Genomic DNA, 27,088 nt, shown 5'->3' with positions numbered 1-27,088 from the left:
ATCCCTGCATGTTCATTGGCACTCTAAAGAGCGCCAAACATGCAGGGAGGAGAACTGAGCTCCCACCGAGCAACCGCCGAAATACTCGGCGGGCGCCCAGCATCTCAGGCAGTGAGATGCTCGAGCGAGCACAGCGCAGTAGCGAACATGCTCGCTCATCACTACCCTTGACCTGATGAAGGGTTATTGGCAGAACCCCATGTCCCAGACGGCCAAGGAGAAGACGGCTTTCTCGACTCCTGGTGGGTGCTTCTAATACACTTCGATGCCATTCAGACTACAGGGGGCCCCAGCCACCTTCCAGAGGGCTATGGATCAGATCCTAGCCCCACATAAGAAGTATGCTGCAGCCTACCTTGATGACATTGTATTCTTTAGCCCAGACTGGGCTAGTCATCTACTTAAACTACAGGTCATTTTGGATGCTCTGAGGAAGGCGGGATTTACTATAAATCCGAGAAAATGTGCCGTTGGAAAAGAGGAGGTCAAGTACTTGGACTATGTCACTGGGAGAGGCGAAATAAAGCCACAAGTCAATAAAGTGGAGACAATCAAGACCTGACCGCAACCACTCTTCAAGAAGCAAGTAAGAGCACTCCTGGTAATGGTGGGATATTACCGTCGGTTTATCCCAAACTTTGCTATGATGGCCGCACCACTGACGGATCTCCTAAAAGGCACCAAATCAACCATGGTAAAGTGGACGGAGGAAACAGAGACCGCGTTTCAACAGTTGAAGCCAGCATTGTGTAAGCAGCTGGTCCTGGTCGCACCAGACTTTAAGAAAGAATTTGTGGTTCAGACAGATGCTTCAGAGGTGGGCCTAGGAGCTATTCTTTCTCAAGAGATAAATGGAGAAGAACATCCCATTCTCTATCTGAGCCGCAAGTTTTCGTCCTGCGAGAAGAACTATGGAATAGTAGAAAAAGAGTGTTTAGCCATACAGTAGGCCGTAGATACACTAAGATATTACCTACTAGATTGGAAATTTAGATTGGTGTCAGACCATGCCTTTTTGAGAGGGTTGAGGGAAAAGAGGGGTAAAAATGCCAGGGTAACTAGATGGTTCAAAGTTCTTCAGGACTTTAACTTTCACGTGGAGCATAGGCCCGGTAAGTAACACGGGAACGCTGATGCACTCTCCAGGATTCCCTGTCTGGTATCGGAAGGTGCCCAAACCCCCGGGGGGGAATATGTGACAGGGTCACTGGTGTTATTTGCGAGGGGAGGTATGTGTCACACCGGCTGCTAGCCTGTGTGAACTAAAATCTATAAATTTTCCTCCAGCATGTTATGTGTTGGGGGTTAATTCCTAAAGGGTGTGTGGTTTTATGTGAATGGCAAAGCTCCCCTCAGGGTGTGGCTGAGCAAGCATAAAAGCTCAGTCACTATTTTTTTTCTGTTGTTGTGGTTTGGAGAGGCAAGGTCTCCAGACTGGGAAAGCTTCAGCTCAGGATCGAGCTGAAGGCTGGGAGAACAACCTGTGTGGGCGAATCCTATACTCATATGAACTCTGCTATTGATTATCTTTTGTTTTGTCGTTTTGCCAGTAAAGCTGTGTTTATTTTGCTGGAGTTGCAGGGTGTTACGCTGGCGTGTCCTTTAATAAAATAAAACTTAAAGGACACGTCGGGGTCCACCGGACTGCAGAGGAGCTGCAGCAGCTGAATCCCAGAGGAATGTTCAGCTAAGCACAGAGAAAGAAATGAACGAGTGTGTTAAGTGCACACACTAGTAGTAACTAAACAAGGTACAATGCTGGGAGTTAACAACACTCCAGAAATGAAACTAATAAACTTCTGCACTGCAAGACACCACTATACAGAGCAGGAAGGATTTGGCAGCATGAAACGCCCGAGCACTAGATGGCGTATAGAGCTGCAGATAGCTGCTGGCCAGGAAAGGCCTGGAACCTAAGTTCCTAAAGAGGGGGAAAATCTCTGCAGCACCCAACACATGGGTGTAAAAGCGGCAGTGTGACCACACATACAATGGCGGACCCTGGAATACTGGATCGGTAGCAGGGACGCCTCCGTGGCATGGACACCAACCGGTGAACCGACACGGTAGAGCATGCTGCTCACAGCATTCCCCTAGCCCTAATTGATGGCTAGAATGACTAGGGAGCTTTCAGCAGGAACCCTTGACAATGACTCTCACACACTGTATTTACTGCCAGAGACCTCACCCCAGGTTGGAAAGAGATAGACTAGGCACCGGGGCGGAGCCCACGGAGCCCTTAAATACACTAGAGACAGCCCCAGCCCCCCAGGACAACCAACCACGCTGTACCAGACAGCAGGGACATGGCTTAGCGGCACGTGACAGCAAGGGGAGTGGCTTAGTGACACATGACCGCAAGGGACGTGGCTTAGAGGCACATGATATCAAGGGGCGTGGCTTAGCAGCACATGAGCAGAATCGTGTAAACCACACTTAAAATCCCTAGAACGAAACCTAAATGCTGACAATTACTGACCAGCAGGAAAGGGCCTGGCCGGATGCCGCGAGAAAGCCCTTCTCCTGCGTACAGGCCTAACACAGGGCTTTATGCTGTATAATAAAGCCTGCAGAGAAATCCCGGGTTCTTGAGTCTACTTCCGGAAGCGGCCGAGCGAGTCGTCTTGCCACAATCTTTAGTTTAGGTTTATCTTTTCATATGAGTAGTTTAGGACAATCTTACAATATGCATAGTTTAGGTCTATCCTATGATATATGTAGCTTAATCAATCTTATCATATATATATATATATATATATATATATATATATATATATATAAAAATATATATATATATATATGAAAATAGGATATTCAAACATATACAAAAACTGTAAAAATATTTAAGGAATAAGCCACAATATTGAAAAAGTATACTTGCATATACTGCTGTGCATATAGTAAAGACTCATTTTGACTGTAATTCAGGTGAAAATGTAATAGTTTACCATAAATCATATATAAAGTTGAGGTCTATCTTATCATATGTGTAGTTTAGGTCTATCATAATATTTGTGTTGATTAGGTCTCTTATAATATATCAATCCAATCATGATAAACAAAGTATAGATGCCAATAAAAACAATATTTATTTCAGTTTTTTAAAACAATCAGTTAAAGCACAGTACTAAAAAAAGGAGAAGTAAATAAAAGGATCCCACAGCTAGTAGGTTGAGAGTATAATCCAACAAGGTAGTAGACAGGTATCAGTAGAGGCATGGAAAACCTATCCAAGCAAACCTTGCTTTTACTGATTGTTTTAAAAAACTGAAATAAATATTATTTTTATTGACATCTATACTTCGTTTATCATGATTGGATTGCTTTAAGATTCAGGTATTGCATCTAATAGGCCCCTTTACGTCTTTGGAATACTCTTATAATATACAGTACAGACCAAAAGTTTGGACACACCTTCTCATTTAAAGATTTTTCTGCATTTTCATGACTTTGAAAATTGTACATTTACACTGACGGTATCAAAACTATGAATTAACACATGTGGAATTATATACTTAACAAAAAAGTGTGAAACAACTGAAAATATGTCTTATATTCTAGGTTCTTCAAAGTAGCCACCTTTTGCTTTGATGACTGCTTTGCACACTCTTGGCATTCTCTTCATGAGCTTTTGGTCTATACTGTATGTAGTTTAGTTCTATCTTTTCATTTGTGTACTTTAGGTCTATCTTATCATATATTTAGTTTAGGCCTATTTTATCATACGTGTAGTTTAGGTCTATCTTATCATATATGTAGTTTAGGCCTCTATTATTATACATGTAGTTTAGGTCTATCTTATCATCTGTGTAGTTTAGGTTTGTCTTATATGTGTAGTTTAGGTCTATCTTATCATATATGTAGCTTAGGCCTCTATTATCATACGTGTAGTTTAGGTCTATTTTATCATATGTGTAGTTTAGGTCTATGTTATCATACGTGTAGTTTAGGTCTATCTTATCATCTGTGTAGTTTAGGTTTGTCTTATATGTGTAGTTTATGTCTATCTTATCATATACGTAGTTTAGGCCTCTATTATCATACGTGTAGTTTAGGTCTATTTTATCATATGTGTAGTTTAGGTCTATGTTATCATATGTGTAGTTTAGGTCTATCTTATCATCTGTGTAGTTTAGGTTTGTCTTATATGTGTAGTTTAGGTCTATCTTATCATATATGTAGTTTAGGCCTCTATTATCATACGTGTAGTTTAGGTCTATTTTATCATACGTGTAGTTTAGGTCTATCTTATCATATATGTAGTTTAGGCCTTTATTATCATGCATGTAGTTTAGGTCTATCTTATCATATATGTAGTTTAGGCCTCTATTATCATACATGTAGTTTAGGCCTTTATTATCATATGTGTAGTTTAGGTCTATCTTATCATCTGTGTAGTTTAGGTTTGTCTTATATGTGTAGTTTAGGTCTATCTTATCATATATGTAGTTTAGGCCTCTATTATCATACGTGTAGTTTAGGTCTATTTTATCATATGTGTAGTTTAGGTCTATGTTATCATATGTGTAGTTTAGGTCTATCTTATCATCTGTGTAGTTTAGGTTTGTCTTAAATGTGTAGTTTATGTCTATCTTATCATAAATGTAGTTTAAGCCTTTATTATCATACGTGTAGTTTAGGTCTATCTTATCATATATGTAGTTTAGGCCTCTATTATCATACGTGTAGTTTAGGTCTATTTTATCATATGTGTAGTTTAGGTCTATGTTATCATATGTGTAGTTTAGGTCTATCTTATCATCTGTGTAGTTTAGGTTTGTCTTATATGTGTAGTTTAGGTCTATCTTATATATGTAGTTAAGGCCTCTATTATCATACGTGTAGTTTAGGTCTATTTTATCTTACGTGTAGTTTAGGTCTATCTTATCATATATGTAGTTTATGCCTCTATTATCATACGTGTAGTTTAGGTCTATTTTATCATACGTGTAGTTTAGGTCTATCTTATCATATATGTAGTTTAGGCCTTTATTATCATGCATGTAGTTTAGGTCTATCTTATCATCTGTGTAGTTTAGGTTTGTCTTATATGTGTAGTTTAGGTCTACATGATCATATATGTAATTTAGGCCTCTATTATCATACGTGTAGTTTAGGTCTATTTTATGATATGTGTAGTTTAGGTTTGTCTTATCATATGTGTAATTTAGGTCTATCTTATCATATATGTAGGTTAGGCCTCTATTATCTTACATGCAGTTTAGGTCTATCTTATCAAATGTGTAGTTTAGGCTTGTCTTATCATATGTGTAGTTTAGGTCTATCTTACCATATGTGTAGTTTATGTATCATATGCGTACAGTGGTTTAGGTCTATCTTATAGATGTAATACATGTACTTTAATTCTGTGTTATCGTATACTGCCGAGAACAATGATATTCTATGTGCATAGATTGATTGTATTACCAATTGTTCTGAGCACATGGAAGAGTGGTCAGCCTAAGCGGGCTATTCAATGACCACTAATTGGCTTACATGTAAGTGATTGTCCAGGGTAAAAGCACCCATAGATAGTTAATTGAAGCTAAAAACTAAGGATTCGGCAACTTAATTGTAAAAATCCAGGTGTGGTACTAAAGTAATAATTTACTTTTCTGGTCTGATTTAAGAATTTAGGAATTGAAACACATTGAGAGACTCTTAATACCCATCCCATGTGTTATACACAAAAAGAACAGCGAGAAATTAAAAAAGCCCTAAGCAAGAAGAGATTTGTCAGAAGTGCAAATTTATTTTAAAAAGATTCAGAAGCAAATGAAATAATTTATTATGCATTGGGAAAAAAAGTTAAAATGTTGAATAATTATTGTGTGAAAGGGGCAAAATGGTATTCTTGAATTTATTATGAAACTTTGAAAGCAGATATTTGTGGTGCTGTTCATTTGTTCTCGAGCGGGTAAATACACATACAATAATGAGATTTTTGTCCTTTGCTTTGTTCTTAGCTGTTTTGGCACCTTCCAAAATGACTCTGTGATTTGGGCTTTGATTTTTAATAAGACGAGTGAAGAAATTCATTAAAATTTGTTCAGCAAATCTGCATATCACAAAGATTATTTTATAATGATTTCAGCATATGATTCATTCAGTAAAAACCTACTTCTTATGTTTGGGGCACTTTGAATTATTGTGTGTATGCATTTAGAAGAACTGTATAAATACTATATTTTAGAGTTTAGATTAAACTAAGTAAAGAACTGAACAATGAATTAAAGTGGATCAGTTTGTGGTGCTCTATCTAAGAGGCAGCCTAAAGTAATTAGAGGAACCTTGACACCAGAACTTTGTCAACTATTTTAAATTGTAGTTTCTTTAAAATCATTATTCTTGAGATACAATTTAAGTGAAGCTTTCAATGCTGTGCATCCTATGGAGCCCACAAAATTCATGAGTAGTGCCTCTCCCCCACTAATTGGCAGCGTGTTACTTAAGCTGAAGGAAAGGAGAAGGTCCAGTTTCTGGAATTGATTCACAAGATAACTTTTATTTGTAATCCATTAAGAAGAGGAAAAATATACACACTTTGCAAAAAAAGATTGAGATGGTGAATCCTTTGTTAAAAACAATCGCATTTCGAACGCAAAACATTCTTAATCCTGGTATGTGACATAACCAACTCATTTAGAACGCAATGACGTTCTTAATCTTAGTATGTGGCATAGCAGGGTTAAGAACACCGCTGTGTTGAAAACGCGTTGTTTTTTTATGGAGGGTTCTTCACCCCAATCTTTTTGCAAAGTGTGTATATTTTTATTCTTTTTAAAGAATTACAAATACAAGTTCTCTTTTTAATCAATTCTGTAAGCTGGATCGTCTCCTTTCCTTCAGCTCGTTTACCTGAATGCTATGCAGCGGCGTATTTCTGGGCTTCCCCGCTGTTTGAACGATTGGGAAAGAGTGAACTGGAAGTCTTTCTCTTTTTGAGCCCTTAACTTGTTATTTATATAAACCATAGTTTAATAAGAAATTGTAACTCAGCGGCAGAGATGCAAAGAAGGATGCAATATCATCATTGCAAGAGAGTACATAATCGTCTGCCAAAACTTCTCCCTGTATTGGATTTGGACCTGTATCAGGGCAATGTGTCTCTGGTTTCACTGCCTATTTGTCTTCTGATCTTAAGTTTCCCTAGCCAGTCTTCAAAAGTCTCTTTTATGGTAAAGTTTCTGTCATTTTACAGTTCCTCCAGTTTAGTGATGCACTGGGCCATGAAGCACATGACATCTGCCATATTTCATTGATATGAAAGAAAATGTTTAAAGTTACAACTTGGCTTGCAAAATATGAAAACTATACACGGATTTTTGTAGATTTTTTGTCCTATAAATGTCTTAAAAGGGTTCCTCGGTTTTATGCAACTTTAACGTGCATTCCGATGATTTTATTAATTTCTCTCTTTGGTAGCAAAGTTGTGTAATGAACGCAGTAACATGCTCCTGTGGTGGGCCACTGGGGAGGCACCAGATGTTGCAGAAGGGCCAGCTGGAGTGTTTAGCCTCACTGGCAGCAGATAATGATGTCATGTTAGCTGGAGTGGGTCGCTGGACCCCTCAACGCCTCCCTCGTGTCCACAACAATTGCAAAAGCGGGAGGTGGCACTTGTGGATGATATAGGACCCCCTGGGGGTGCTCCTGTAGAGGTGGTGACTAGGTGCAGGTTTTGGAGTACCCGTGATGTTTGTGCAATCTCAAGCAGCCAGATTCGCAGGTGAACTTGTAAACATAACAATTTTACTGAATGAGCTAACAGGGTACAGTCTCTCTTACAGGCAAAGTTCACAGTATATTGTGCATACAAAGTAATGGTTTTCTCCTCATGAGACAAGCATTGTTACGGCCTCTCTGGGCAGCTGGAGAAGAGTTCTCTTCAATTGCTAGTAGAGGAAATGCTATGCGCAGTCCAGGAAATATTGCACTGATGCAGGAACCTTCACAGATTGACTCTCTGTGGAAACACACTAAAGTGTGCATGTACTCACAGTTTTTATCCCACTGTTCCCTCTTGCAGGGGGTAGGTTTAAGCAAAGTCGGTGGTGTGGCTGCCATGTGGATCTGGTCCTGGCTAGAAGCGATCAGGATAACCAGAGAGCAGGAGAGTCCATGTACAGCTTTCTCTCTCCTGACTAGAAGACACTTAATCTCCTTCACAAAAAGAGTGAAGTGAGGAGAAATGTCCCCTCATCGTAGACTGGCATTGAAAACACTTTATATCAGCATTCTAGTCAGAGTGAGAGCCCTGAGCTCTCCTCCCAGCCGTTGCTATGGCCACCACTTGTTGTGAGGAGAATAATCATTACTTTATATACACATATTGGCCAGCAGATGGCAGGAAAGTACAATTTACAATGCAATGTATTATATCCCCTAACTCAGTGAACAAAATTTAGCAGTAATAGAACGGGTACCGGGATGCCACATACTCCCCCTCGTAAGAAAAGCCGCCCTCGGCGAACAGATGGGGGATGAAGCCTTGTATAAATGGCAAAGGATACAGAGGAAAAAGTGCTATACACAAGTGAATGGCAAAATGGAATAATTACTAGCAAAACTAACATAGGATGTGAACATGAGAAATATTCAGAAACATTGTTGGGATAGAGTCTCTAGGCATTTGATGTAAATGTCCATACCTAGGAAAAATGAAATAGTAGATAAACATGAGCATAAACAACATTCTTAGCAATAACTATAATACTGTTACATGTAAATGGGGTTAATGAAGTTTAAGATTTCTTGGCTTTCTGAGCCAGGCACAGTCCTTGAACTGTTATATTACCTAGAAAAAAAAACACATATTATTCTGGTAAATCTGAGTATATAAATGTCAAAAGGGCATATCATTCAAGAAGGATATATGGTGAATTAACTAGTCCCTGTACTGAGCAGGTAGGATACCTATGGTACTCCACTCAGAGCGCCTCAAAGGTACTGTCCATTGGCTGGAGATTAGTTCAGGTTCTGTGGTTTCTTCAGGTGAAAGAAAAGTATTCTCTGTTGAGGTAGGAATGAACTGATTATAGCCAGGAAACGCAAATTGTGGAGCAAAGATAAGTTCAACAAGGCTCGGCAGTCTTTCTGATGAATCTGGAGGATTCTGGGTCCCAATCAAAGTTGACTCGGATAGTGGGGACTCTCTCAGGTGTTCTTCCTTGGGACATAGTTTTAGGCTGTTACTGTGTACCATCTGTGGTTTTCAACCAATTTTGGATATCTCGTACATATCAGACGATGGAAAGGGTATAGCAGTTATTGTGTACGGTTCAACTTCCCAAAGTGGATCCAATTTTCCAGCTCGATGGTTGTTTCAGAGCCAGACTTGGTCGCCAATTTGTAGGGGTTTGGCATGGGCATGTTGATAATAGTCTTCTTGCTGTCTTCTTCGTGCTTCCTCCATGTGAGAGTCAGCAATTTCCTTGACTTCCGCCATGTGTCTGTGGTGTTCAATCACCCAGTCTGTTTGTGGAAAAGATTTAATGGTGTCAGGTACTTGTACACCTAGAGCCATGTCTGAGGGCAACTGGACTTGTTGACAGAACATCAGATAAAATGGAGTATGACCAGTTGAGCAATGGGTGGTGTTATTGTAGATGTGGACAAGATCTTTCAGAATCTCAGGCCACTCAGTTCCCTTGGTGGCAGAAGCAGTGTGCAGCATACTGATGATGACTTGATTCACTCTTTCGCATAGTCCATTACCTTGTGGATGGTAAGCAGTGGAATGCAGTTTCTTGCAATCTCTGTACTTGCACAGCTCGTGGAAATGTTGAGATTCAAAGGCAGGTCCACGATTAGTGAGGATGTGGTCTGGACATCTATAGTGTTGGATGAACTCGGTATAGAAGACTTCAGCTGCAGTTTTGGCTGTAAGATCTTTTGAGAGGAGCAATAGCGGCAATCTTTGTGTAATGGTCCACCATTGTGAGGGCATATATATAGCCAGACCGAGTTGGGCCCAATTTCACATGATCAAGAGCAACAATTTCTCCTGTTTTTTTGTGACTTGATGGGGTGTAAGGGCGCTTTTTGATCTCTGCATCCATCTTTTGTGATGTTACATGCAGGACATTCTCGGCACCAGCTTTCAATGTCTCCTCTCATACCGACCAAGTAGACCCTTCAGCGGATGGTAGCTTCAGTTTTCTGGACACCGAAATCGCCAGAGCGATCATGATAAGCTTCAAGTATGACTCATGCATCTCTATGGGAAATGAGTATTTGGTGAAGTCTGTCGCCTAAGACAAGGTCCAAAGTTTTTCTCATTATGAGCCATTTCTGGACAAATAGGTGTTTTCTCTGTCTCCAGAGGTGGGTAAGTTCCACATCAGGATGAGCTTGTCTTAGCCGGGTTGGAACTCGTCCAGTAGTAAGGAAGTCATGGAGTTCTCCCAGGATTCTACTGTCTTCTTGTAATTTCTTCCATAGGGAAGGTTCTAGAAGAGGTTCAACAGGTGGCTTGGAATGAGATTCTCCATTTTCAGCAGCAGCAGTGATGGCACTCTGTTGGGCAAATCTTGAGTAGAAAGGAGGCATTTCTATCTCTTCCCAGATGTCATTTCGGGGTGGTTCGTCTCCAACAGGCAGCCCTGGACAACGCATCGGCATTGACATTTGATTTGCCACTGGGGTATTTGACTGAATTTGTAGCTCGCTTGGAGTGAAGCCCACCGTTGTTCCATGGCTCCTATCTGGGCAGTATCTAAGTGCGCTAGTGTGGCACCCCTGAGGGTTCGACCGCCACAGGGATGCTGCACTTCTCTAATGGAGTGTGGTGTTCCTCCTCTGAGGTAAGGACAGTGTGATAGTCGTGACCCAGCCTTTGCATCCAACACCACACTTCTCCACCAGAGGGAGCTAGTATGCACTAGGTGCTGCTCCCCTGGTTACAGGGAGACTGGGGAACCAAGAGTTAGGGGAACCAGTTAGTGGGTGAGGGTGGAGGACTTACAAGTTAGTTACACTTTAAATTTCATATTTAATAAAAAGCCATCTTTGATCTTGGTCTTTTCGCTGGTCCTTGTCTAGTCCATTGTCTAGCCTTTGCTAGTCTGTCGGCTGTCTCTGTGCTGTCAAAATACTGTGTGTAATGTGACCTCCCTCCCGGAGCGCAGATCCTGTGTGGGCCTGCATCGGAAAGGGACAGAGCCCTCGTACCCTGGCCTTGGGACGAGAGTTAGGTTGTAGACCAGGAATGTCTCAACCCGGCCAAGGACCAGGATCAAGAAGGCCCAGAGCTTAAGAGTGTGGCTCCACAGCAAATGGATCCAAGGCAGGATGCAGACGGAGCGGTGTACGCCACCTGTCCTCGCCATGCTGAAATATTCAGAGGGAGTCCGGCTGCAAGAGGGGTACCGGCCCCCGACACCCGACCTTTCTACTCCAAGTCCTGGTCGGGAAAGCCCGGTAGGCCCTGAGGATCCCACCGGGCATCGGACGGAGCGGAGCTGCCACCCGTGCCCTTGTTCTGAGAGGAGTTCAGAGGGAGTCCCGGCCTATTTGCACACACACAGACAGGAAAGGATTCGGTCTGTAGTTCAGGAACACTCTGGTGTAGGGTCCCGACTGATTGCTGGACTTACTCGGAGGTTGTCGGACCCCCATCTCTGGTGAACGCAGGACTCCTCAGGGAGCAGGGAGTCGCCTTCCTTCTGCCATCTCTAAAGTGAGTAAAGCCTTGGAAGTTCACCCTTATGGCCTCCGGACTGTTTATTCTGCGCCACACCACGAGACGCGGCGCCCGTCTCCCTCTACTACTTCCCCCATCCTCCTGTCCCTCTGCCCTGAGGCCTTGCTCCGCCTGTGGGGAGTAGTAATAACTTTGGCCGCCGTAACACCATGCCTCAGCGGACTGCAGCGGCGCTGGTGGCCCTTCACCAGGCACCACAAGTGGCGTAGTCGTTAAATCAGCCACTTAACCTGGATGAGCCCACACCATCTCTTTCAATGTGACGGCCCTGAGCACGGGTCGGGTCCGGGCCACGGCTGCACCCCATCTCTCCATCACAGGAGCCAACTCCGAGTCCCCCATCACCAGGGTAAACTAAAAGGGCTCTTTGGAGAATGAGGCGTCACACTAGCTGATTATTGTCTGTGTAGACAGTAAAGAATGTGGCAGCCAGGTAATCCTTGAATTTTTCTGTAACAGCCCAGACAAGTGCAAGCAGTTCAAGCTTGAACGAACTGTAGTTGCTGTCATTCTTCTCAGTTCCTCTGAGGCTGCAGCTGGCGTAAGAAATCACACGTTCCTTATTGTCCTGGACTTGGGAAAAAACAGCACCTAGCCCTAGGAGGCTAGCATCTGTATATAAAAGGAATGGCTGAGTGTAATCAGGATAGGCCAGGATAGGTGGCTTGGTAAGAAGGCCTTTCAGTTTTTGGAATGCTTGTTCTTGATGATTTTTCCTGTCTACTGGAATCCTTCGGTTGTAGTTTTCCTTGGGACATCCCTGTAGCAACTCAGTAAGTGGTTCAGACTCTTGAGCAAAGTGAGGAAAAAGTGGCGATAGTAGCCTAAAAATCCCAAAAAGTTTAGAACTTCTTTGACGGTAGTGGGCATTCTCCAGTTTTGAGCTGCAGCAATTTTGTCAGGGTCAGGTTGTACCCCTTCCACGTTTACCACATGTCCAAGGTAGTTTACTCATGGTTTTAGCAAGTGGTATTTGGAGGTCTTGATTTTAAGGCCACGTTGGCTTAGTACCTTAAAGACTTCAGACAGATGGTGAATGTGGTCTTCATATGTCCAGGAATAGACAATGACATCATCAAGGTAAAGGAGGACACTCTGGAAATTTTCATGCCAAAGACATCTCTCCATTAGCCATTGGAACGTAGCAGGGGCATTGCAAAGCCTCAAAGGCATAAAGTTAAATTCAAAAAGCCCCATTGGTGTGGTAAAGGCAGTCTTCTCTCTGTCTTCTGGCGCCATGGGAACTTGCCAGTATCCGCACGTTAAGTCAAGAGTAGAGAAGTAGGAGGCAGATCCGAGAGCAGTCAGGGACTCTTCAATTCGTGGCAAGGGATAGGCATCCTTGTGTGTGATGTTGTTCAACTTGCGGTAATCCACACAGTAACGGATGGAGCCATCTTTTTTTATCTCAAGGACCAGCGGTTAGGCCCAAGGGCTTTAACTTTCACGTATGACATGAGCCTCTTTCATATCTTGAATAGTGATGGGTGAGCACTAAAATGCTTGGGTGCTCGATGCTCGGGTCGAGCACATTGGAATACTTGGTTGCTCGACCCGAGCAACGAGGCCAATGTAAGTCTATGGGAAACTCAATCATTTTTCGGGTGGCTCCCCCCGGCGGTCTGCAGAGGGCCTAAAAATTGCCCAAATTGATGGGAACAGTGCTCAAATGACATGGTGACAGCATGGAGAAGACCCCTGGAAGCATTTCCGACTCCCAGGTCACTGCTGTCAACAATGTTGTCAGAGGTACTACGCCACTTTTACGGACTCACAATAAAACATACAAAAACAATACCAAAATGGATTTTCCTGGGAAATATGTTAAGGAACATCCTTTCCAGGGTAATGACATTGTATATAAAGCAAAATAAATACCCAAAAACAAAAATACTCCTCCACAGCTTGGGCCATGTTCCCACTTAGAGTTTTTGATGCGTTTTTACACTTTTGCATTGCTTTCAACCGTGACAAATGCATTCACTAGGAAATGTCATTTTAACATTTTACAATGTTATCTGGCCATGTGGTGTGTGAGATATCATCAGACACATCGTGTTTCATTTATGAAGGAGGGATTCTGAAAGTCACAAAGCCTATTTTTATAGGGCCATCAGACGGCCTTTACTATTCTTAAAGGGCAAGCAGTCGGCCCTCACTATTCTTAGAGAGCCATCAGCTGGCTATGTTTTATTGTTCCCATTACTAAAAAGTGGGTCTCCTATACTCGTATTGCGTATGCAGTGAGTGACAGGGCTTCTCAAAATTTGGACGCACCCCAATGCAACTTTGAAGAGACTTAGAGGAGGGCCTCCTGAAAACAATGTTCCCATTATTAGGAAGTAGGTTTCCCATTGTGTTTGCTTATGCAGTGAATGGAAGGGTTGCCAAAAATTTGGAGGCACTCCAATGCCCCTTAGAAGAGATGTGGAGGTCAGAGGGCCTCTTGAAAACAATGTTCCCATTATTAGGAAATGGGTCTCCCATTTTGTTTGCCTATGGAGTGAATGCAAGGGTAGGCAAAAATTTGGAGGCACTCCAATGCCCCTTGGAAGAGACGTAGAGGAAGGCTTCCTGAAAAAAATGTTCCCATTATTAGGAATTGGGTCTCCCATTGTGTTTGCCTATGGAGTGAATGCAAGGGCTGCCAAAAATTGTGAGGCACTCCAATGCCCCTTGGAAGAGACATGGAGGAGCGCGTCATAAAAAATGTTCCCATTAGAAAGGAGCGGGTCTCCTATACTTGTAATGCCCATGCACTAAGTGTATGGGTTGACAAACATTTACCCCTGGGGGGTATACATGAACATGCTGCATAATTTTTTTTTTTTATGGACATCATAAACACCCTTTAAAAAAATTATGTGGGTGTTGCATCACAGACCACGGTCACCCTGGTGATATGGTGGTGGAGGATGAGGATGAGGAGAAGGAGGAGGGCAAGAGCAAATAGCCAAAATCAGGAAGTGTATACCAATGTGTGGGTGTGAGGAGGTGCATGGGAATACACCTCCCAAAAAAGACACTGGATTTTAGTTTATGTTACGCTGCTATCATTCGGTGGTGTTGAGAAGTCTGGCCCAATCCATCCCTTTTTCATTTTTATAAGAGTCAGCCTTTCAGCATTTTCAGTTGACAGGCGAATGCGCTTATCATTTATAATTCCACCAGCGGCACTAAAAACACGCTCTGATAAAACACTGGCGGCAGGGCAGGCCAGGACCACCAAGGCGTAGAGAGCCAGTTCAATCCACGTATCCAGCTTGGATTCCCAATAATTATAAGGCACAGAGGAATCACGGAGGACGTTGGTACAGTCGGCAAGGTATTCCCTCAGCATCTTCCCAAACTTTGCACTTCTTGTGAAAGTACCCCGTACCTCAGGGCCTGTGCGATGGGAGGGGTTGAGAAAATTCTCCCAGAACTTTGACAGTGTTCCCCTGCCTCTGCTGGATTGAAGTTGTGTCTCTCTTGCCTGTACTCCTTGGTTGTCCAACGAACTGTGACCTCTGCTGCTAGCATTTTCAGATGGAATTTTTTTTAATAGTTCCTCAACAAAGGCCTTCTGGTACTGCCCCATTTTTGTAGACCTGTCCGCCTCTGGAATAAGAGATATTAAGTTCTCCTTGTAGCATGGTCTAGGAGTGTCACCAACCAGTAATGACTGTCACCCAAAATTTTGAGAACGCGAGGGTCATGGGAAAAGCAGCATATCATAAACTCAGCCATGCATGCCAGACTGCTAACAGGCAAGACTTCTGTGTCCTCACCAAGAGGTTGACTGACCATGCTCTCCTCCTCCTTCTCCTCTCTGTCCTCTGGCCATCCACGCTAAACAGACGGTATGACAGTTGTGCAGGTAGTCCCGTCTATAGTGCCTGGAACTTTCTCCTGTTCTTCCTCCTCCTCCTCTTCCTCATTGTCACCCAATCCACGTTGGGATGAGATGAGACTGGGCTGTGTGTAATTACCCTGTATGGTTCCTTGCTCCATCTCATCGTGCTCTGGCTGAAATGTATCCTCTTTGATTGTGAGCAGAGAGCATTTCAGAAGACAGAGAAGCAGGATGGTGACACTAATTAAGGAACCCTCAGCGTTCACCATCTTTGTGGAGTCCTCAAAGTTTTGGAGGATGGTACATATGAATACTGACGGCCTTGTTGATGCTGGTACTCAACAACTGCCCTCTTCTGCTCACAAATCCTTCACAATATCTGCAGTGTAGAGTTACAATGCGTGGGGACATCACACACCAGTCTGTGAGCCGAAAGCTGCAAACGCTGCTGAAACACGGCAAGGGCGTAGGTGACTTTCTAAAATGGGCAGATTCTCCCATGCTGGGATGGCATTGAGATGACAGGCTGGATGGCAGCTGAGCGTTGCCATCCAGCATGCCAACCTTCAGAGACACTTCACAGCGCAAGCATGCCTGAGCTCTGCAGTGTCTATGAAGGATGGCATGCTGGTTGGCAGCGCTCAGCTGTGATCCAGCCTGTCATCTCAATGCCATTGCAGCGTGGGAGAATTCTCCTGCTGAAGCGCTGAGAATTTTCCCATGCTGTCAGTGACGTGCATGAGGTGAGCTGAGTTCATTGGACATGAGCTCACCTCATGCACGTCACTGACAGCATGGGAAAATTCTCCTCCACTCACCGCATGCGCAGGAGAATTTTCCCACGCTCTCAGTGACTTGCATGAGGTGAGCTGAGTTCATTGGACATGACCTCGGCTCATCTTTATGCCGTCACAGTGAGACACTGAGGAGCACAAGCATGCGTGCGCTTCTCAGTGTCTGCGGCATGGCAAGCTGGATGGCAGCGTTCTGCTGCGGTCCAGCCTGTCATGTCAATGTAGCAGAGCTGAAGCTGTCGTGGGAACCATGGAAAGGTAAGGATGATGTTGCTTTATTATTTTACTTTTATTGCAGGAGATCGTTGGCTTCAGCTGGAATGGGCGTGATGGTAAGTATGGTTTAATTTAGAACAATAAAGAATTGTGTGTTTATTTCAATTAAAGCACTTTATTCTGGGTGTTTGTGTTTTTTTTTAACTTTGACTATGGGTTTAGTAATGGGGGTGTCTTATAGATGCCTCTCCATTACTAACCTGGGCTTGATGTCAGCTGGCCTTATAAGCTGAGATCAACCCCAGCCCTATTACCCCACTGCCACCACTACAGGGCAGTGGGAAGAGCGAGCCAAAGTGGCAGAATTCGCGCATCCTATGCATTACTGCATTAAAATTAAAGGATCCATTAAAAAACATTCACTGTTTATGAGCTTTTCCTCAGGTTTTATCACTGCTACAAGGTGGCTCTTTGCCCAGGCAATGCTATAATTGGTGCATGTCTCCAATATATTCCAAATCTCTTAAATAATTTCATTAAGAAATTGAAATGTAGCTGTAACACTGTTTAATTAAATCTGAATCACTTTTGAATTTCCTGAAGCACTGCTTCTACTTTTTCTTTGGGTACATTGCTTGTAGTTGTGGGTATGGCCAACTAACGCTTTGCATCCATACTTAGCTCTGTAGCCTTGCAGCATTGGATTCCTGGGGTTAAATCCCACCAAGTAAAAGATATGCAAGGATTTTGTATGTTCTCCATATGTTTCCAAGGTTTCTTCTGGGTGCTCTGGTTTCCTCATCCACTTCAAAAGTATAATAATAATGAATTTAGATTGTGAATCCCATTGAGGGACAATGATAATATTGTCTGTAGAACATTGTGGAATTAATTGTGCCATATATAAGCAAGTACAATAAATAATATAAATACTGAAATTTTTCTAATTTGACAATGCTGCTCTATTCCTACAGTTCGCCCATTTGTTAAATAGCTGTTGCATCACCATCCACTTTTTGTTGCATGATTTTTCACAACACTGTTAAAACCTATAGACACATCAATGGTGCGAAAATTCATAATGAAGTTACAATATATGCAATATTATAATGAAATGATGCTTTTATAGCTCAAAAGGTATAAGAAATATCTGGCAAAAGCACACACCATCAGTATGCAGAAAATATACATAGCATAATATGCAGCATTGTTCAATAATTCCATTTGCATAGTAATAACCAAAATACCACAGGTTCTCAAGAGGTAAGGGGGCCACTTCCACCTCAAAAACAGGTGGAATTCTGTATTATGATGAGTTATTGGACGGCAAAGTGCCCATATATTGTTCTTCCACAGGGGTCTTTTTCTGTCTGTGTCCACTCCTGGATTGGATAACCAATTTAACTGTAAAATTACGGCAGATAAAATTCCAATCCTCTTACAAATTCTTGACAGCCTGTACCCTTTTTGGTAGATTATAAAAATGATAGTGCTGGCATACAGATTGGTTTTGCAGCATCACTAAACTGTATATTAGCCTTATACTGTAAATTTAGACAACATTTCCCATCTATTGTTCTTTTTGATGCAAATAGTAACATTTTTACCTCAAAATTCTGTGCAAAGATCAAAAAGAATAATTAGCAGTTATCTGCAAAACTCCTGACTGAATAATATATCTGTCCCTGAGTAGAATGCTGTAAATAATAGTATGGTCCACTGTGACCATGTGAACCCCGGGTACAGTGAGGCTTACATTGACACAATCAATTCTACTGTATGAATCAGTTTAATACCAGGGCTGTTCTAGAAGAATGACCTCTGTGCTATTGATATTCTCATTTGCCTAATATTAGATGCTAATCTCTTGTTATAGATTTTAGAGGTTATTTCATCAGATATGGAATTTCATACAAACTAATTAATTTGTATGTCACCTTACAACAAAACAGTTTCCTTTACTGGAACCAACAGTCTGTTAAGTAAAAATGAAATCAAAGTGTTTATACAGCATCTATAAATAAGTACTTTAGCGCAGGCAGGAAGTCAACATTTCATTATATACAATCTCTTTTATTTTTAGATCGACTTAGAGCTTAACTTAATTCATCATACATGTCATTGCCATTTTGTGAGAATTCCATTAATATAAATTTGCTTAAAAATGTATGAACTCTTTTTGTTCCATGTATAACATTCTTTCTTCGTAAAATGCCTATTTTCCAACTAGATTCTATCTTAGAAGAACTAAGCTGGAAAGTAATGTACACTCAGGTTCAAGCTGGCATCATAGGGTGTCAGAGGATCGGGTTGCTGTTTTTATTGTAAGGGCCACTTTTCCGGATGAAACAATTTTTTATATGTTCATGTGAACCTACCCTTCCACCTTCAAACATGCTAGTTGTGTCCTTTACATGGCTTTTTTGCAAACTGCAAACAGCACTTCTTATGATTTCCTTTCAAAATGGCTTACTTCTGGATGCTATTCCATAAAGGTAAGATTTGTGAAGTATACGACTAATAGTTGTCCTGTGGACAGATTCTCCTACCTGAGTTGTGGATCTCTTCAGCTCCTCCAGAGTAATCATGGGCATCTTGGCTGTGAAACGCTGAGTCACTTCTCACAGACAAGCCACGAGTCGGGATAGTCGAAGAGTGCGAGGTCAAAAGCCAGGAGGGTATGTCGAAAACAGAGGGAACATACAAAGGCGTAGTCAGGAATATGGTCCGAAGTCAAAATACCTGGAGGATAGCAGATCAGAGCAAAGAAGTTAAACAGACAAAGGGTCAGAATGTGGTCCAAGGTCAGGCAGCAAAAGATCATCAAGAAAAACACTAGGCTCAGAGAAAACCAATCACACCTATCTGAAGCCCAGTCTGACAGAGGTCTGGCACTGACAGCCCAGCTAAGTAGCTGGGCAATCACCTGGGACAGGGAATGCTTGAAGACAGCCCAACACCTCCCAGTCTCAGATTGGACTGACAAGCTGTCAATCAAAACACTGATATTTCAGCACACCCCTGCCCCAGACTGGGCGAATGAGCTGTCAATCAAAGTACTGACAGCTTCAGCATGCCCCTGCTCCAGATTGGATGGCTCAGCCGTCAGTAACTGCATCTCAGACACACTGAAGGGTTGAATCATAACAAGCTGCGTCTCTAATTAGTGCTATCCTTGCTTGGGATTAGAGATGAGCGTTGTTCGACTCGAACTGTTCGCCAATCTCAAATTCGAGCTGTTTTGGGCGGTGTTCGAGCCGTTCGGCGAACACGAACGATTTGAGAAAAATTCGGCTGTTCGAGGTTATGTTCGATAACTGTTCGTGCACCAAAATCATAACTGGATTTTTTCTCAGTAATGATGAAAATTAATGTTAATACGCAGTTTGAGTGTACAGCGGGGCGGGGGGAGGGGCAGGGGATGGATCTCTGCAGGAATAATGAAGATCTCCATTTTTTTTTTTTCTCTTTCCAGCATTTACAGTGGGGAGGTGCAATCTGTCAGCCTATGTCAGCAGCGCACACACGGAGCAAAGTGCTTTTTTCACACAAGCAAGGGCATGTGTCATTGGCAGTGTATGTCACATGTCCTTGCCCTATAAGACCCAGCCATTTTCCCCGTCGCCACCATTTTCTCACTGCTGCAGCTGCGTGTTAGACGGCACCGCTGTTGCTGTGTACGCTATACCTTGTTAATTTCAAGCCAATTTTCGCACAAATCTACAGATAGCTTGGGAGTAGGGAATAGTTGTGTTTGCAGTCCTTTTAAGGACTACGTTACATCATTTAATATGACTTTTATCAGGCAGGTCTGTGCTCTTAAATATATAGTTTGGGAGTAAAGACTAATTGTAATTGCAGTCCTTTTCAGGGCTAGGTTACATCAGTTCCTATCACTTTTTGCCAGGCAGGTCTGTGCCAGTGCTGTGCAAGTTTTTTTCACAGCATTTGGCTGAATCTAGCAAAGCTAATCCTTTTTGGCCTGTTGCAGAGTGTGTTAGTCAGTGGAGTAGCCTATCTGTGTTGCAAGATACACCACCTGTGTATAGAATACCAATTTTTTTACTGCACCTAGTGAAGTAAAACCTTTTGAGCATAGCATCATTCTATTAGTCCATCTATACTGACCTCCATAAGGTTGCAAATTGAATATAATTTTTTTCTGCATCTAGCTCTGAAAAAAAATTTGGCTTTCTAGCTGTGTGTGGGACTTGTTCTTTTAGTCCAGCTATACTGACCTCCATCAGGTTGCAAACTGAATATAATTTTTTTCTGCATCTACCTCTGAAAAAATATTTGGGCTTCTAGCTGTGTGTGGGACTTGTTCTATTAGTCCATCTATACTGACCTCCATCACGTTGCAAATTGAATATAATTTTTTTCTGCATCTAGCTCTGAAAAAATTTTTGGGCTTCTAGCAGTGTGTGGGACTTTCTCTATTAGTCCATCTATACTGACCTCCATCAGGTTGCAAATTAAAAATAATTTTTATCTGCATCTCGCTCTGAAAAAATATTTGGACTTCTAGCAGTGTGTGGGACTTTCTCTATTAGTCCATCTATACTGACCTCCATCAGGTTGCAAATTAAAAATAATTTTTATCTGCATCTAGCTCTGAAAAAATATTTGGCCTTCTAGCAGTGTGTGGGACTTGTTCTATTAGTCCATCTATACTGACCTCCATCAGGTTGCAAATTGAATATAATTTTTTTCTGCATCTAGCTCTGAAAAAATATTTGGCCTTCTAGCAGTGTGTGGGACTTTCTCTATTAGTCCATCTATACTGACCTCCATCAGGTTGCAAATTCAAAATAATTTTTATCTGCATCTAGCTCTGAAAAAATATTTGGCCTTCTAGCAGTGTGTGGGACTGGTTCTATTAGTCCATCTATACTGACCTCCATCAGGTTGCAAATTAAAAATAATTTTTATCTGCATCTAGCTCTGAAAAAATATTTGGCCTTCTAGCAGTGTGTGGGACTTTCTCTATTAGTCCATCTATACTGACCTCCATCAGGTTGCAAATTCAAAATTATTTTTTGTCTGCATCTAGCTCTGAAAAAATATTTGGCCTTCTAGCAGTGTGTGGGACTTTCTCTATTAGTCCATCTATACTGACCTCCATCAGGTTGCAAATGAAAAATAATTTTTATCTGCATCAAGCTCTGATAAAATATTTGGCCTTCTAGCAGTGTGTGGGACTTTCTCTATTGGTCCATCTATACTGACCTCCATCAGGTCGCAAATGAAAAATAATTTTTTGTCTGCATCTAGCTCTGAAAAAATATTTGGCCTTCTAGCAGTGTGTGGGACTTTCTCTATTAGTCCATCTATACTGACCTCCATCAGGTTGCAAATTAAAATTAATTTTTATCTGCATCTAGCTCTGAAAAAATATTTGGCCTTCTAGCAGTGTGTTGGACTTTCTCTATTAGTCCATCTATACTGACCTCCATCAGGTTGCAAATTCAAAATAATTTTTTGTCTGCATCTAGCTCTGAAAAAATATTTGGCCTTCTCTTCTAGCAGTGTGTGGGAATTTCTCTATTAGTCCATCTATACTGACCTCCATCAGGTCGCAAATTAAAAATAATTTTTTATCTGCATCTAGCTCTGAAAAAATATTTGGCCTTCTAGCAGTCTGTGGGACTCGTTGTATTAGGCCATCTATACCAAGCTCCACCAGCTTTTAAATGAATAATAATTTTTAGCTGCATCTAGCCCTGAAAATAATTTTTCTTCCCAATAGTGGTAGCAATAGAAATATGGGGCGCGCGCCTGGCTTACAAAAATATACGCTTCATAACAAAAAACACCAGCCTAGCGCACTGCATTAATAAGATGGCATCATCGTCTCTCCCAGTGCTAGGCCTACTACCCAGGCTAGCATTCCTGTGCCTAAAACACAATGTATGGGTCCGTGCTAGCCACTATGCTGAGGGGTCTAAAGCTGCTGCTAACGCTTTATAACAATTCAATTGGCAGATTTTCACAGAGCTCTTCCACAACGCCCACCCATCGGGCAACAGTTGCCCACCTTCCCTATGGGATCTAGTGGCGAATAGTTGATGCAATTAATCAGAGCGTCAGTTGCCCCGTCGACGTGGCAAGCATACGGTAAGGCATGGGAAGAGTGGACACGACTAGTAGCAGGCAGACGGGTTGACCAATGTGAACAAGCCAGATCACAAGTCACCATAGAATTTCTCCACCAGCTAATTATGAGGGGCATATCAGGGGCGTCAGTGCAGCGGTGTCTGACCGGAGTAGCATTTCACTTCCAACTACTGAATTGGGGAGATGTGACAAAGGTTCATCATCAGACAATCCATAAAAGGTTGGAAAAGGAGTCAGCCAAGTCAGGAGTGTAGATGTCCCGTCCCGTGTCACTAAAACTGATTTCTCACATCATATCCCTAACACCATTAACATGACACTCACAATTTGAAGCAACACTACTGTCTACTGCATTTGTGATCGCCTTCTTCGGGGCGCTATGCATAAGCGAATTAGTCCCTCAATCCAAAATTACCACCAGTGGAGGCTTATTACATCAGGACGTAGTCATAGCCAATAATGCTATACGTCTACACATACACAAATCAAAAACTGTTCCAGCGGGCAGGGGCACTTGGGTACTTCTACAACCCACAAACGGTACACTGAGTCGGGTAACAATAGTAAAAACATATCTAACCATCAGATCACAAAGTAATTTCTTCCTATCACATATTGATGGAATGCCATTATCAAGATACCAGTTCCAAGCTATATTTAATAAATGCATAACATCGGCAGAGAACCACCCCAAAGATTACGGGACACACTCATTCCGCATGGGCGCGGCCACGGAAGCAGCAAGAGCAGGACTGTCAGAAACGGAAGTTCAGAGGATAGGGAGATGGCGATCCACGTGTTTGGCAAGATACATAAGACCGGACTTGTTATCCTAACGTGGTTTGTTTCTTTTACAGGTGACGCTAAGCCAACAGTGTGGGTGAAAAGCCACTCGTATATGTATTAGGCAGAAAAAAGGGCGAAAGTCTGCCCAGGCGGGAGGAAATTAGAGTTTCATAATACATATTTCAACTAGAGAGGTATTAGAGGCCTGCTTTGGCCACAGGTACTAATGGAGGTAATCAAGGTAGGGAGAGAGGCAAGATGTCCGGTCATCTTAGTTATACAGGCCGAGAGAAACAACTTAGGTCATCACAACAGCGCATAACTAATGGCAATAATGAAACTAGACACTGAGCGCTTCAGAGAATTTTTCACAAAACTAGCTATAGTATGGTCAGAGATTGTGCCGATAGCGGTATGGCAAGGTGCGCGAGACTTCACGGCCATTGAACGGACAAGGCGGGTAATAAATATTCGGATGGCAAAATTTAGAAGAGACAGAGGCGGTGTAGTGGAACGACACCGACAACTGGAAGGATATAAAGCAGGCCTCATACGGCCCAACGTTGTTCACTTAATGGATATTGTACTGGACATATTCCTGTCAGGACTCCAGGATGGAGTGGAACAAGCGTTAAGAGTGATAGGTGGGGGTCAGAGTCCTGCATACGAGTACGCAGGATCCTCCGTGGCCTGGAAATAGAAAGGACATGTTGGAGAGTTACACTTGCTGGCCAACTTGCCGGAGTGGAGACCCAGGGCACGCTGCAACAAGCTGAATTATTTTATAAATAAAATGCCTTTCTAATGGAATGAGTATAAAGAGTTAATAAAGCTGTGACCGATCCTCACCCATCCAGTTGTAAGAGTTACATTATTGTATTGTCAAGGAAAGGGGGGCGGTAGGGGGGCTGAGCGTCTGGGTATGGTTGGGGGTCCCCACAGTCTGCCTAGGCTAGATGCATTTAAAAATTCTTATTAGCTACACAGGCGGTGCAGCTTGCTTCGCAGCTGGGCTACTATGCCCAAAGTATTGCCTAGGCTAGATGCAGTTAAAAATTCTATGCTGACTAGCAGACACTGAAGATTTGGAGCAGACCTCTGAGTAAACAGCTCTTCAGACTCAACCATCTGTGTTACCCCAAGCCATAGTGTATGTAGTATCTTACAGTTAAAAGGGGGGGGGGGGCGACCCAAACCACCTGGAATTGACGATGCCAACGTCACGTAAGACACAGCAAGGGGACTCCAAAAAGAGTCTCCATTTTTTCCCAAAATTGTGGCACAGACACCACTTAACCCTAGGACGCATACCTGGGGCCTCGCAGGCCCGCCCTGTTAATTGTTTTCTATTTTCTGCAAGATTACTTTAGTTAGAATTTTGAAACTCTATGTATTCTTCATGTATATAGTTGTTTGTCATTTGAGTTTGAGTTATTCCATGTTATTTGCACACGGGCCTAAAAGGCCCCAGGTATGTGAAAGTGTATATTTTTATGGTCATGCGTTCTAGGGTTAAGTGGCATCAATTGCCCCACAGTTGCTTAAAACGGTTGGTGAGGTGATTTTACCAAATCCTCAAGGTTTTAGTCTCCGAAGGATAACACAGGGGTAGAAAAGTCCTTGCGAATCCATGATTTGTTCATCTTTATGAACGTGAGTCTGTCTACATTCTCAGTGGACAGACACGTGCGCTAATCTGTCAGCACACCACCAGCAACGCTGAACACACGTTCAGAGAGAACACTGGCTGCAGGGCATGACAAGATCTCCAAGGCGTGAGTGGCGAGCTCCGGCCATTTTTCCAGATTGGAGTACCAAAATGAGCAAGGGTCCAGTGACACAGTCATGGCTTTGATGTTCACTTGGAGATACTCCTGCACCATCCTCTCTAGGCATTGACTATGTGTCAGACTTCTTGTCTCCTGTGGCCTTGCAAAGGATGGTCTAAAAAAGTGGTGAAACGATTCCACAAAATTGCTGTTACCAGCAGATACTGTGTTACTGTTACGGTTTGAGTGATGAAGACTCGACAGTCCCATGGTTGGCAAGTTAGAACTGTGAGATTCACTTCGTGCACCAGTGGTGTTTTGTGGAAAAGCACATGTAAGATTCTGCAACAGCGTCTGCAGATACTCCTGCATGCGTCAATCCCTTTTTATGGCAGGAATTATTTTGGCAAATTTACTTTTGTACCGGGGATCTAAGAGTGTGGCAACCCAGTAGTTGGGATTACTTCGAATTCTGACAATCTGAGTGTCATGTTGCAGGTAGTGCAGCAAGAAGGCACTCATGTGTCTTGCGCATCCAGGAGGACCAAGTCCTTGTTGTGTTGGTAGCGAGGTAAGAATCATGCTTCCTTCCTCTGCCCTCTCCCCCCAACCTCGCACAACAGAAATGTGATCAAGGTCTCCCTCATCTGATGAGTCTTCCATGCCCATCGCCAGTTCGTCCTCCACTTCTTCCTCGGCTCCTGCACCTTCCTCAACAGTTTGGCTGCTACCATGCGCCCTGGTTAATCCCTCTCCCCCACCCTCCCATGCCTGTCGCCTTGATGCTGCCAACCGTCTGGACCTTGGAGATGTTATCCCTTCCGCATACGCCTCCTCCTCTACTTCCTCCACCTCCTCTTGTCCCACCACCTGACTCTGAATTCTGTTTAATGTGTGCTCCAGCATGTAAATCACCGGAATAGTCATGCTGACAATGGCATCGTCATCAGCACTAAACATCTTTGTCGCCGTTTCAAAACTGTGCAGAAGGGTGTGTGGAGCCCCTGAGGGTTCAGTCGCCACAGAGTTACTGCATCTCACCCAGAGGTGTGGTATCTCACCCTCAGGTAAGGAAGGCATATGGCTCGGGACCCTAACACCTGCATCCAACACATACCCGCAGTGGGGGTAGGGCGAGATTGCTCCTAAGGGAGAGCACAGTCCCAGGTCCCTAGCTGGTGGGAGGGCCCTATGTAGTGGGTGCTTAGGGGAGCAGCTTAGCGGAGCACATGACAGGGAGAGTATAAATAGGAAGCCATCTTAGAAAGAGCAAGCCAGTCAGAGGAGGAAAAGTGACAGGAGCAGAGGCTCGGCATGAGCTCTGCTCCAGAGGCGGGCCTAGCCTGGGAGGCCCAGGACTGAAGGAGAGAAGAGAGGAGTGGGAGCAGGAAAGCTCCAGGAACCGAAGGGACCCTAGGGCTACGGGCCGTGCAGAAGGCCACCCGTACTCCTGCTGCTACCAGGAGGTAGAGGGGTCAGGCCAGATAAGGGGAACCGGTCCCTCAACTAGCGGAGAAACAGCAAGGCTCAACTAGAAACTGGAGGCTGCAGCATTTCATGTACTGCAGGTAAAAGTCCACACCAGTCTCACTAAGAAGGTAGCCACATAGGACCCAGGGGACGGAACACAAGTCGCCCGCCAAGGCCCGAGGATACCGGATAGAAGTGTCACTGGGTGTGAGGTGAAGGGAGAAGGCCATAGAAAGGACACATAGAAGGGGGTCCTGCTAAGTACTCCGGAGCTATCTGGGGGTGGACTGAGCCCCTCACTGAGTACGCACAGCACGACGGGTGAGATTGCTCTGGTACCTGTAATTTGGACTGCAACAACTGTGAGTAAAGAACTTGGGACTGCATCACACGGACT

This window comes from Phyllobates terribilis, unplaced genomic scaffold (genome assembly GCF_046119375.1).
Source record: "Phyllobates terribilis strain yellow unplaced genomic scaffold, ASM4611937v1 Scaffold_8__6_contigs__length_399053987, whole genome shotgun sequence".
NCBI classification, from domain to species: domain Eukaryota; kingdom Metazoa; phylum Chordata; class Amphibia; order Anura; family Dendrobatidae; genus Phyllobates; species Phyllobates terribilis.
Note: the sequence above shows the minus strand (reverse complement) of the source record.